The 12,617-nt window shown below is 35.4% G+C and overlaps 1 protein-coding gene across 1 annotated transcript in view; it reads right to left on the bottom strand.

Moving 5' to 3' along the window:
- VPS13B (vacuolar protein sorting 13 homolog B) overlaps positions 1 to 12,617 on the bottom strand; it is a 423,217-nt gene that overhangs the window by 153,971 nt on the left and 256,629 nt on the right. The gene's annotated exons all lie outside the window — the stretch shown is intronic.

The raw sequence follows: 12,617 nt of genomic DNA, 5'->3' as shown, positions 1-12,617 counted from the left end.
AAAGTACTTCAATCTTGAGCTGAGTTTTGGAAACAGCCAAACTCAACTTCAACAAAACATTCAAGAGCTATTGAATGAGACCATTCCATTTTACCTGTGACCAGTAACAGAGGAGTCTTCTACTGCCATTCGTCTTCTGCTAATAAGCACTGGGAAATACTAAAAAAAATTATCTTGCCCTTTCTATACTTCTGTGCACTGCTCATTTGATATTAAAACAAAAATTTACCATTATATTATTGCTGCTTTTCAAAATAAGGGAGCAAGGAGATCTTAGCTTTTTTTTTCCTTCAATCTATGATCACAAATTGTAGTCTATTTTTATTGATTTCATACATCTGCCCTGAAGCTTAAGCTCCTTGTTGTATGTGACATCCAATCTACTGTTCTGTTCAAGGTCTTGGGCCAACATGATTTAGTATACAGCTGCTGTCTGCACAGAGAAATTAACAGTTCTGCAATTTTTTATGAAGTTGATGCTAATAATCTAAACATTAATAACTAGTAAAGTAGCACATCCCAAACTGCAAACTCAGGAGGACAGGTATGCAAACTACAGGTATGCAATCTGTTTCAGAGTGCAATCCCAGTGCTGCCCAAATCCAAATAACAGTTGAAACTGCTAATACACTGCCATTGTCACCAATGGAGTATGTTAGCAATTAAGAAAATTAAGTAATTAATCATATGTACCCACAGAGGCATGTGGATGACAGGAAAGCCATTTTGATCAAGTCATTCCTGGTGAGGCAATGTGATGGCATTGTTCAGTAGTCCCTATAACTTTCTAAGTGCTTAGAAAAATGTGCACTGAAAATCTGTTATGTCAGTAGTGGTATTTCAAAATTAAATGTGGTTTCTTAAAACTTAAGAATGTGTTTGTCAACTTTCCACACAGAGAGACCTAACCACAACCACTGTGCCTTTTACTATTCTTTCTAAGGCATTATTTCATCAATATGGATGCAGTTTGTTGTTTTTTTTTTTTAAAACCCACCACAGTAGATTATTGTATGATCCAATGTATATTTTCATACTTTGTCTAATACAAGTAAATACTGGAATATTTGTTTTGTGAAATATTATTTAAAGCACTGAATTACATATTTTGGGAAATTTGCTTGCATATATAAAACAGAGTACGATACCATGGTTTATGTGCATAATGGATTGTTCTCCCCTTTACTTCACAATGAGAATTTCTCATTTCTTTTATGAGCAGCTTGATAACTTGCAGTAGGCTCACCTAGATATTCCTTAGAATCATTCAGCATAACCATGACCTTGGGAACCAAATTCCTCAAGCACAATGTGTCTGTATGTACTAATCTGAAACTCCCCACTGTGACTGCCTTTCTTACCCTTACAAATTTACTTATTTAAATATAAACCACAACAAAGTCACTCTTTGGCAAAAATCTTTAGGTGCAGCAAAATATACAAGGGCATTATTTAAAGACAAGGTATTTGTGTATTGTGTTGCTGGTATCACATTTGTCTGCTACATCTTTTTTTAATGCACTTCGGGATATTACAGCCTAATATTTTCAGCTTGAATATTTTCATGCTGATATAAAAGTTCATATTTGCATTATCATACTAGTAACAATCTCCTATATATAATACAAAACTCTTCTTCTGATCCTTCAGATACACTTTTGAAATCCAAGCATACTGTGTTTCTGTAGATAACCCACTTCAAGAAACACATATTTTACACGCACATGTAAAATACAAGGATTAGTAATTAATTGATGTTTTGATGAAGCTCATTATGGCTTTCAGAAATTGCATCATGCCAATTTTATACAAGGATCAAAATATAGCTTTTTCCCAAATAAGTTATATATATATATACAGGCATTTATATAAGTCCTCATTTCTAGTTTCCCATATCAACACTTTACATACGGTGATTTACATAAGCACTCATTTTTTGTTTTCCATATCAACAATTGTCCTACGTATGCCTCCAATTTATTACTTGTATACTTCCTAGAAGGATGAAGGTAGGCTAAACCACAGAAAACCTGGCCTAATCTTAAGTACACATTCTTTTTATGAACTCGGAACCCTTTAAAATCCTTGTAGAAAATAAATACAGGAAAACAGAGTAAGCCAAATTCATGACTTCTCTATCTCCAGCATAAGTGATGTTTTATCAGCTGAAATGTACTGTAGGGGTTACAATTTTAATTGCTTCCCTCTTCTGAAAACAACTTCACTATCTCATCTAATCTTTGGGCAGGTGGTGCACAATACAACAGTTGGTCAACAGTACAGCAAGATCACAAGCAACTAAAGACAACCATAAGCATGTAACAGGAAACACAGGTTTAAAGTTTTTATTTTTTTAAATTGATTTAGTGTGGGTCAGGCTTTTTGTATGTTTATTTAAGAAGCAGCTCATGTTGAACCAGTTACTACATGCTGCTGAATAAGCATAATTCTGAGACCCACAATAAAGAAGTTAAATTTATTCACTTGCAGCTCATCTGAGACCTACAAAAAGCTAACCAAGCCAGGAAAATGGCAGTTAAAGACTACACATTATGTAATAATTACGAAATATTTGCAGGCTTTACACAGAACAGCTACTTTTTATTAGTACCTACTGCATTTCTGTGTGCACTGATTTCTGCTTCCATGTAGAGATAACAAACCTATCTACCCAAATTTCAATTGTTAAAGGTTTTGCCTGGTGTTAAAAGATCCTTCCTATCCTAATTTAAAAAGAAAACAGAAAGTAAGCTTGGATAAATACATAATAACCTATGGCACATATGTAGAAGGACCCATTCCTCTTCTGCTTAAGCTTGTGAAGTCCCAGGCTAGATGTAGTCTGAAAGCCCCTCACCCATGCATGAGATGTGACTGACCACTGTAGAAATCACAGCAGTATTCATCACTGACCTAGTGCACCTGCACTGCCTTTTTCCCAGCCCAATTCAATAAAGTTTCCTCCTTGACAAAGCCATTTGTATTGTACCAAACAGGGAAACTGAAGCAAGTGTTTCTTAGGGACACCATGGACTCCATCTGGAATGAGATGCTATAGGTGTTAAGAAGAGCACAGAACAAAAATGTGGTAAACTGAGAGAATCTATGACAACAACACTGGCCTTTGAGAATGCTAAGCTTCTATAAGTAAAACCTCAGACAGGAATCAGCTTTTCAAACAAAGGCAACTACTTTTTTTTTTTTTTAATTATACCAAATGGTATAATAGATGTCTTTTTGTCACAGAAAAGTTAACACTTGAGACCTTTGGAGAGAGACAGAACTTCCCCAACATCACAAAAATATAGAGACATGATCTTAGTACTAGAATAAAAAACCATCCTATAGCTTGACTTCTCATGATGGAAGTCCTGTATGTGCCTAAATTTGGAGTTATTAAAAACACTTATTTGTGAGGAAGATGGAAAGAAGAACGAGAAGTTAAGCAGAAAGAAAAGGAGAGCACAACTCTTGTTAAGAAGACGAATCATACAATCAAGACACTAAGGCTGAAATTAAAGAAAAGAAGAACACGTTAGTGTTGCAAGAAGAGAGAAGGAGACATCTTTAGGCAAGAAGAGAAGGTCCTCACATGATCCTGGGTATATATTCTGCCATACTGAGTGACACACATGTCTTCCACCTCTGCTTTCCCATCCTGCAATCTGTCCATAGGGAGACTTGTGGTGTAACAAACAGTGTTTTATGACAGCCAGCATGTTGGAAACAATTTATTTTAGTCTGGATCAGTAGAGTAGGCTTTCAAATGCCATTAGCAGTAAACTCCAATTCTCACTGTTTCTGCCTCTTTTCCCCAGGAACCATGCCACACATGACTGGTTTTGTTGGCAGCTGCTCCTTCTCCCCTCTCCAGCTCAGCCTCAGAATAACACAACTAGTGTCCCATCTCTGTAATTGCTGGCAGCATACTCTGGACTGGGTACCAGCAATGTTTTATTAAATGAAAATATAAACTGAGTACAGTAAGGCTACTTTGCTTAATGCCTTTCTGATTAGCTGGTGATATTATTGATTACAGGAATCTGTTCAACAATGAAAACTGCATTCTGTCTTATTAGCCCTAGTGTTGTGATCTGCACAGCCAGATACATCAACATTATCTACAGAAGATAGCAGATGGCAGATGTCCTATAAGGCAGGGTGGTTAAGGTACTTGGGTTCATCTTCATATGTGTAGGACTTTTGTAAAAAGAAAGCATCAGTGACAGCTCGTAAACAAAATAAAGATGACTGACTCCTTCTTAACATTTAAATAGAGAACAAATACATCACATCCTAATGCAAAGGAGAATGTCATTAATTGCAGTCTCACTGAATATGCTTTGTAGTCAGCAACACTCATAAGTTCTAACTTTATAATGATTTGTAGTATTTATCATTTTTGTACATAGGCATAAATCAGCTGAGAGGTACATTTAGTATGCTGAAAACAAAAAAGGCCAGTAACTGAAACATAAGCAAAATTTTCTTCTGATTGACTTCAAACAATTGCTACAGGGATGCAAAAAATATAAGTGTAACAAGTAACAAGTCCTCTTTCTCAAATTAATGTTGGATAAATTTCTGACTTCTATCTCTGTACACCTACAGAGATAAGTACCACTGAGAAGAGAGGAACAGGTATAAGTGTTAAAAAAAGCTAAACAGAGGATACAACAAAAATAGCCATAAAGATCATTAGGTAATGCAATGAATTCCATGTGGGAACTCAGCACTTTTAAATCACACAAACACACACACACAAAACCCAAACAAAACACCAAAACAAACAAACAAACAAAACAACAACAAAAAACCCCCAATTATGGATAAACATGCCCTAAAACAGGATCCAATACATGAATGCCAAAGCGCTTGGTGAAAAAAAAAACACCTGGGTGTACAGAACAAACCATTTACACTCATTATCACTTAGAACAGGTAATCATATAAAAGATTTTCGTTGATGGTTGTTAACATGTCTTTTAGTCTCCTCTGTGTCACAGTCTGGAATAAGGATGTGTTAGATACACGTTCAGAAAATTCAACCATGAAAAAGGTGTTTGAATTCTGCTGCTTGAATTCACTCCCAGCTTCTAGATACTTCAAGCACAGTACAGAACCTACTACTACGACAATCATGGCTCCTGACAGAGAATGGCATTAAAAGAAGGTATTCAGGATCTTCAACAAAGCTATCACAGTACTCTACACACAAGTGTTTCCTTTAAATATGTCCAAGTTAGGTATTAAACAGTCACTTTTGAGACATGTAGATAGGATAGTTAGAAACACAGAGTTATCTCCTCTCTGCTGCTAGACTTTTCTAGTTGCGCAGCAATAACTCTTCTACAGAAAAATTATAGTAATAACCAAACCTTTTCTAAAATATCCAAATATACTATTTTCTTTCACTAATATTTTTCAGCATGTCTTTTTCTTGCCAAGCTGAAGCAGACAGGTCTTCCCTCACAACTGCTTTGTAGCTTTTTCTTAAAAAAGACAACACAGAAAAATCCCTCTTAATTCTTAAACTAATTGCTTAGAGATGAAAAACTAAAATTAAAATCACATTTCTCTAACCACTGTGTGTCCTCTATTTCACCAGTTTCATCAACTGCAACTACTGAGTCATACAGGTATTTATTTAATCCCAAACCATTTTATAAAAGCACTGACATACATTGAGCTATCATAATGCAAGAGAAGAGATATTTGGTTTTGAAGACAGAAGAAGAAATCTGGTGACAGGAAGTCAATGGTTTGTGCCTACTTTGTATGTGTGGTTGACACCCTCTCAAAAGGAGCAGGAAACACTGTCTTGGTTGGAATTGAGGTGACAAGTCTAACAGGATGCATGGATGTGCAGAAGAGCAGAGTCTGCCAGGTCTCCACATGCTGTCCATGAGAACCTTTAGGACTGGGCAGACCCTTTGGCTGGCCTGCCATGGGATGTGCTTCCCTCTTTGTAAGGCTAGAACATGCCAAAGGAAAACAGGAGAGGCAGGCTTCATTCCTCTTCTCTCTAAACTTGCTTAGTATGTATCTCTAAATGACAAAATCAACCTCTTTGACAGTCTACCAATTTATATTGTGGACATAAAGCCAAAATGATTTTGAGACTATAACTAATTGCACAGAAAACATTTTGAGAGTATTCTGAGAATACAACATTATAAAATATGGATAAAAATTAGTGACTGCAATTTTAAAGTTTATATACTACTTATTTATTCTATTTAGTGACTACCTAAATATTTTTATTTTGAAACCCAATAGGTACCTATACAGAGAGAAAAAAAAACAACACCCCTGCACACTCATTAGTTGCAGTGGTGGTGCCAGGTGGGTGCTACTAGAATTCCATTTGCTATCCATTTAGGAAGGCCAGATTTTAGTGAACTGGGCCACACCAAGGTCAGGACTGGTAGCAGTGCACTGATCATATAAAAACTACTAAACACATGAAAGGAATTACAGCAGATCACACATCAAAAAATTTGGCCTTTTGCTTCCTTCCTTAGTCCCATGGGCAGAAAATGCTCTACATACCCTGTGAGGTGACCAGACAAATAAAGTCTGGTAGTTCTTTGCAGTCCCTTGCTACAAGGGCTGCAGTACAGTAATTGCCTGCAAAGAAGCTGAAGAACTTCTGCAGTGCACTTGTCTTCTGGAGTTGTCTCTGGAACACAGTACCAATGACCCTATGGCCACAAAGTACAGTATTAGTAAACTATGAAGTAATTTTGGTCTCTCTCAAAAAAAAGTGTAAGATGAAACAAAGCTGAAGATTGCAGCTGTGCATTCAGATGTCATCTGTTTAATTACTTCTATAATTTTATTGTTTAAATTCCTCAGCAAAAATAATAGCATGAGCAAGTCTGAACTTTTAAAAGTCAGTTTTTCATTTTTATACTGTTTAATGTTTAGACAGTTTGAGGAATCTCTTTATACTTTTGAAACATTCACCCAAATTCAGGAAGCACTGTATAAATATACACTTGACAGACTGTATAAATGATAAGTATGCACAATTGCAATGGAAGGTCTGTATGATATTTTTGGATGCCAAATGTTCCTTGAAAAAAACCAAGTGGAATATAGTTTCTCTAAATAGTGGAAGTTTGGAGAGGGGACTAGTAAAAAAGGCAAAATACAATTAACCCAAAGACTTTTATGCTTTTGTTTTGTGGTAGAAATAATTTTATCTCAAAACTTAATGCTGCCTGGGCAGTCAAAGGATCTTTCATTTCAGATTTTTAAATATTTTGTGTGTACTTGCTTTACCATATGGCTAAGATAAATAATCTTTTGATTTCCCCATTGTTTTCAGCCTGAATTTCACTTTGGTTTAATTGATAAATCTAGCTAATCTCAGTTTTTCCAGATGTTCTATAAATTCACCTGGAAATACCTAGGTGAAGTTTCACTGAACACACCTTCATGTTTGATGTGTGGAATTTCTCTAAATGGTGCAATAGAACCTGGTACAAGGAACGGGCTGGAAGGCAAACTGTCCTCAGTGTGTTTCATAAGCTGACATGAAACAGGATTTCTTTTTTGCTGCTTTGTCAGTATATCAAAATCATACCTGGACACCAATCAAATTGTATCTGAAGCAGAAAAGAACATTGCAAACAAATAAATACCAGCTTTTCCTTTACATTAAACAATGTGTATTAATGCATACTTTCAGCATGTCTATTGCAATTGGTAATGCTTATAGCATGGTCAATACAAGGAACTACTCTAAAACATGAATATTTAACTTTCCAAGTCAATTCACATTTATCTTTGGCACTGATTACATTAGTTTCTCAAGAAGCCACTTGTATTTTCTTCTTCTTATAGAATCATCATATTCATAATGGCAAGCTGAAACTATTTCTGAAATATTGTATATGATACTGTAAAATATGTTCAGTAACACAGTATTAAAAATAACCTTCCTTTAATTCTTCTTCCTGAAGTCCTGGCACTACTTTGTCTATTTCAATATCCCTTGAAAACTCTCCTGATATAAAACCACACTCCACAGTAATTATGAAATATATTACCTGTCATGCTAAAGCCAGTACATTTTCTTCCTTAAAACCCTATTAGACTATTGTTAATTGACTACTGGCTCCTCCTAAGCCAGTATGAATCTATGCCTAACAAAATTTATTGAAGGGCAGTTTTATTTCTAAATACACATTTGAAGGGGGCAAAGAGAGAAACAAAAAAGATGCAAATCTACTCAAAATATCCCTGTGTACTCACAATACTGACCATGAAGACTACAGATTCCAGTGCCAGGTAGTTCAGTGACTCCATGATGCAGCCCAAATATTTAAATGGTGGTGGTTATAAAGAAAACTTAAGAGTTTTATTTTTCTGCCTGGAGCTAAAATAATTGTCATTAAAATGACACTGCACAGATACAAACGCACAAACAACTACACTGCCCATGTGGGAAACAGCAAATTCTATCATCTGCAGTTTGAATCCAGTTTAGTAAATATAATTAGATACACTCTTATGAGCTACAGTGTGCAAAAAATACAAAACCTAGATTTTAAAAATTATTTTTAGAAAACAACTTCAATAGCATTTGTAGTTACATAATATATCAGACATTTTTTTTACTATGCCAAAAACATGGAAAAATCAACCCATGAAGCTGTCTGAATACAGTGGGTTAAAAAAGATATGCCAGAGAATTGCATTCCTCTGTATTTTTCTTGAATACATATATGTACATATTTATACACTTCCAACCGTAAAAAGTTTCAAATTTGTTTTGCAGCTGGATTTTCTCATCTACAAGTTTGTTCCTCTTTCTTGAAAAACTGTCACATACAATGATTAAATAATACTATTCAATAGTTAAATAATTTTGGTTATCAGAAAGAGTTCAAACCTCTTCTGTTCCTATCTTGCAAGTACAGGGCACATAAATTTGTAGATACTCCTGTGTTCTGTTCTGTTTGTACCACCTACACACCCATTTATTTTTTAGTGCTCAAGAACACACAATACCAAGCCAGAAAACTGGAGTAGCTGTGATTTATGCCAATCATTTACACTGAAACAGAGATGCCTGATATTATCTCTGTATTTTATTACTCTCAATGTGCACTTGTGTTAGCCATTAACATACCAGTGCTGGCCATTGCCTTCTCACAGAAAAAACCAAAACCCTAGCAACAAAAATATCAGTGGGCATGAAAAATCTTTTGAGAGGCTGAAGAATGGTACATTTATCTTTGTGTCCAACAACTAATAAAGCCCATAAGATTACAAATCCACCCTTAAAAAGAAGTGATGGAATTTTTTCTTCTAAAGAAAAAAAAGAAAGAAATGTAACACACAAACCCACTGTACATGGCTTTTTAACTTCTTTCTTTCTTCTTTATTGCAGCATAATAAGGTTTAATAGCACAGTAAGACCTTAAACATAACAAACATTAAGCATGACTTTTGACCGTACTTAAGGTGGTTGTGCTAAGTGAAACTATATTGGAAAAGTCAGTTAAGAGCTAGGAACCATGCTCACTTAAACAGTAAAATTTGAGCTGCTCGGGGTAACAGTAACATGGATTTAATTTTGCCATGGGAGCTTGGAAGAGTATCCCATAGAGAAATATGCTAAAATAACATGTTACTATTCTGTATATTTCTGATAATCCTTTTTGTTAAATAATTGAAAACCAAAGTTGAAATGCATACCAGCATTAAATGAAAGACACTGGCAAACAGTTTTGCAAAAGAAAGAAATCTTCTATCCAAAATGTAGTTTAAGAACTGTGGTATGAATTTGTCATAGATAAAACCCTGTGAGGGACATCAGAGAACCCACAAGTATTTATGGAATGAACCACAATCTGTATACAGAAGTTAACAAATGTTTCATTACAAACGGGATATGCTTTTCTCAGTAACAGAAGCACACAACTTGCATTATAGTTACCTTGAGATCCTGCTAGAATTAAAAATGCTACAAAGAAAAGAAATCTGCTTTATATGCTATTGGAAAATACTTTTCAACAAAAATCATTTGTTAAAATCAGAGCTGATGGAAATTATATTTACTCACAAACAGTTAAGAAGAAAACTGTACAGAATACCAAGTTTTAAAAGCTCTCCTCAGCTATTTTAGACTAAATTATTTACTGCAGCCAAGACTTTAGATGTTAATTTTCAGACAGAAAAGATAGCAAAGCAACCTTGATATATGAATTCGATCCTATATTTTAAGAATCAGTGACATAGATTTTCTGGGAAGAAACTGTAAGGAGTTTGTGTAAAGCAAAGGAACATGACTTCAGTAATTCATACAGAGGAACCACTCCAGCTCTTAAGGAGGCATTAATTTCTAAGAAAAAGAAAGAACCAGCTAATTATTTTCGCCCATGTTAACAGAAACCCAAACACCTCCCCTCACACCCCTCCCTATATTTTACAATAACAAGCACAATATAAAGCTACTTGTTCAGGAAAAACAAAGATTAAAGGGATGTAACATGAAGAAATGTAAAACCTTCAATAACGTTGCTTTATAACATAAAACATGAAACATAAAACACAACTCATAAAAAAAAACTCCATCTTTTGGATTACCTTTTATTTCCCAGTTTTATCTGAAAAAAATTTCATTACATTAAAGTTGCTGAGAACATAAACTGTGAAAGGTATTCTGGGATTTTTAAATGGTATTTAATGTGCTTTTTCTTTGTATTTAATGTGCCCTTTCTTGTTTACCTTTTTAAACTATGACAGTCTATTTAATAATGTTAGTGCTGAATCTGAGAACTATTTAAAAATTCTTGGTACACAGTGTCAAATTTGGTGCTGTTTCAAAAGCCCAGATCATGATGGCAGATGAAGCTGATCCAAGCCCAAGGTGACAGACATCTTTTTGCCAGGGCTAATCCTTGTGTTCCTACACAATAAATAGGCTCAGGATAATAACCTTACTGAAAACAACTGCCTGATAGCCCCAAACTTTTTTATTTCTTTCAGGTCCCTCAGCCTGTTCCTTATACACAAGTACAAACAGTAACACCATGAAGAAGTAGATCTTAAAAGGGTTCAAATTTGGATTTACAATTTAAATGGGCACAAAACTCAGTGCCCAGCAACCATGGATAGAGCAATGTTAAAAAACTGACGTGGCATTCACCCCATTCTGGGCAGCCCCAAGGAAGCCCAGGGCCACACTTTACCCCTTTAGTCCCTTCACTGGGCATGGCTTGCTTGGATGGGAGGGTGAGAAACCTCTCAACTCAAAGAACTCTTCAAATATCTGACATGTTTTCTCTCCCCTGTGGTAAAACATTCCTCGCTTTAGGGAGGAATTAACAGTTTGGAAAATATTTTCAAATGGGGAAAGGGGCATTATTATAGTTAAGGGAAGACAACAGTTACAGACTTGATCTCCATGAAGGAAGTAGATTTCCGTGCTGGTTAAAGAGAAAAAGATATGAGAATTCTGAAGGGTTCAGTCAAAATGTGCAAACACAGAGGGGAAAAAAAAAGGAAAAGAAATTATGCTTCCTAGGGAAAAGATGAGAATAACTGCAATAACCTTAGGTCTCAAGAAAAAAACACCCCTACACATAACAAGTATTTAGAATCTTAGGACTAGGAAATATCAAGGCAAGAAGTTAAGAAATGAAGCGTTCGCATATCTAGAATACAATAAAGAGTTTAAAAGGATTAGAATGAACCAAAAAACCAAACAGTTGGTTTGATTTTATTTTGATTGGCCTTCATAACAGCAGAACTGTAGGGGTTTTTGGGGAAAAAAAGGAAACAGGAAAAAACATGTTCAACAGCATCTCAAACCAACACAAATGAAAGAAATCCTAATCTCCACTCAGTCACCTTAAACATATTACAGATTTCAAAACTGAGGTTGTATGAATTTCACATGGCAAGCTCTGCATACACCAAACAGAAAATACTCATTAGTGTTAAAACATTTGAGAGAGCAAGAAGTATCAGAAGACCAAGGAACCTCTGAGTCCAGCCTGCTGTGTTTCTTGAACTTAACCTTGCTTTGCAGAAGATACAGTGGTCAAGATCACACACAGCTGAGAAATCTCTTTATAGAACAAAGTATAGCACATGAGCAAAGCAGTGACAGCAATGCCCTTGTGGAAGTTTTACTTTAAAGTTGGTATTTACTTCTGACCTTAAGCTGTTTAGTGATGGCATCATAATAAATGAAAGCAATGGAGTACATGCTACAGTAAATCATATAAAGTACACAGACGTTGCAGCCTCCATTTTGCAGAGATGCATCCTTGATGCCTGGCACTTAAGTCCACAACTAAACTGTCCAACCTGAGAAATTCCTGAACACATAATCCAGTTTAAAGGGAGCATGGAAATCCATTCCCAGTTTAGTTCTAAATCACACAGGATGCAGCTAGTGACAAGAACCCAGTTATGCAAACACCTCAGCCAAGCCAGAAGCAGAAAGGAAGAGCATTGCAGATAAAATGTATATTAAGTCCTCAAAACAAAGTTAAAAGTAACAATAAATCATTGAGGAAGGTCACTGTTTTTTCTATTAAAATATTTTAATATATGCACTGTTTAAGAATTACTAGACTTCAAAATGTCTTTAT

This window comes from Passer montanus, unplaced genomic scaffold (assembly GCF_014805655.1).
Source record: "Passer montanus isolate IOZ18808 unplaced genomic scaffold, ASM1480565v1 scaffold19, whole genome shotgun sequence".
In the NCBI taxonomy this organism is placed as follows: Eukaryota; Metazoa; Chordata; class Aves; order Passeriformes; family Passeridae; genus Passer; species Passer montanus.
Note: the sequence above shows the minus strand (reverse complement) of the source record. Positions and strands in the feature narration are given on the sequence as shown.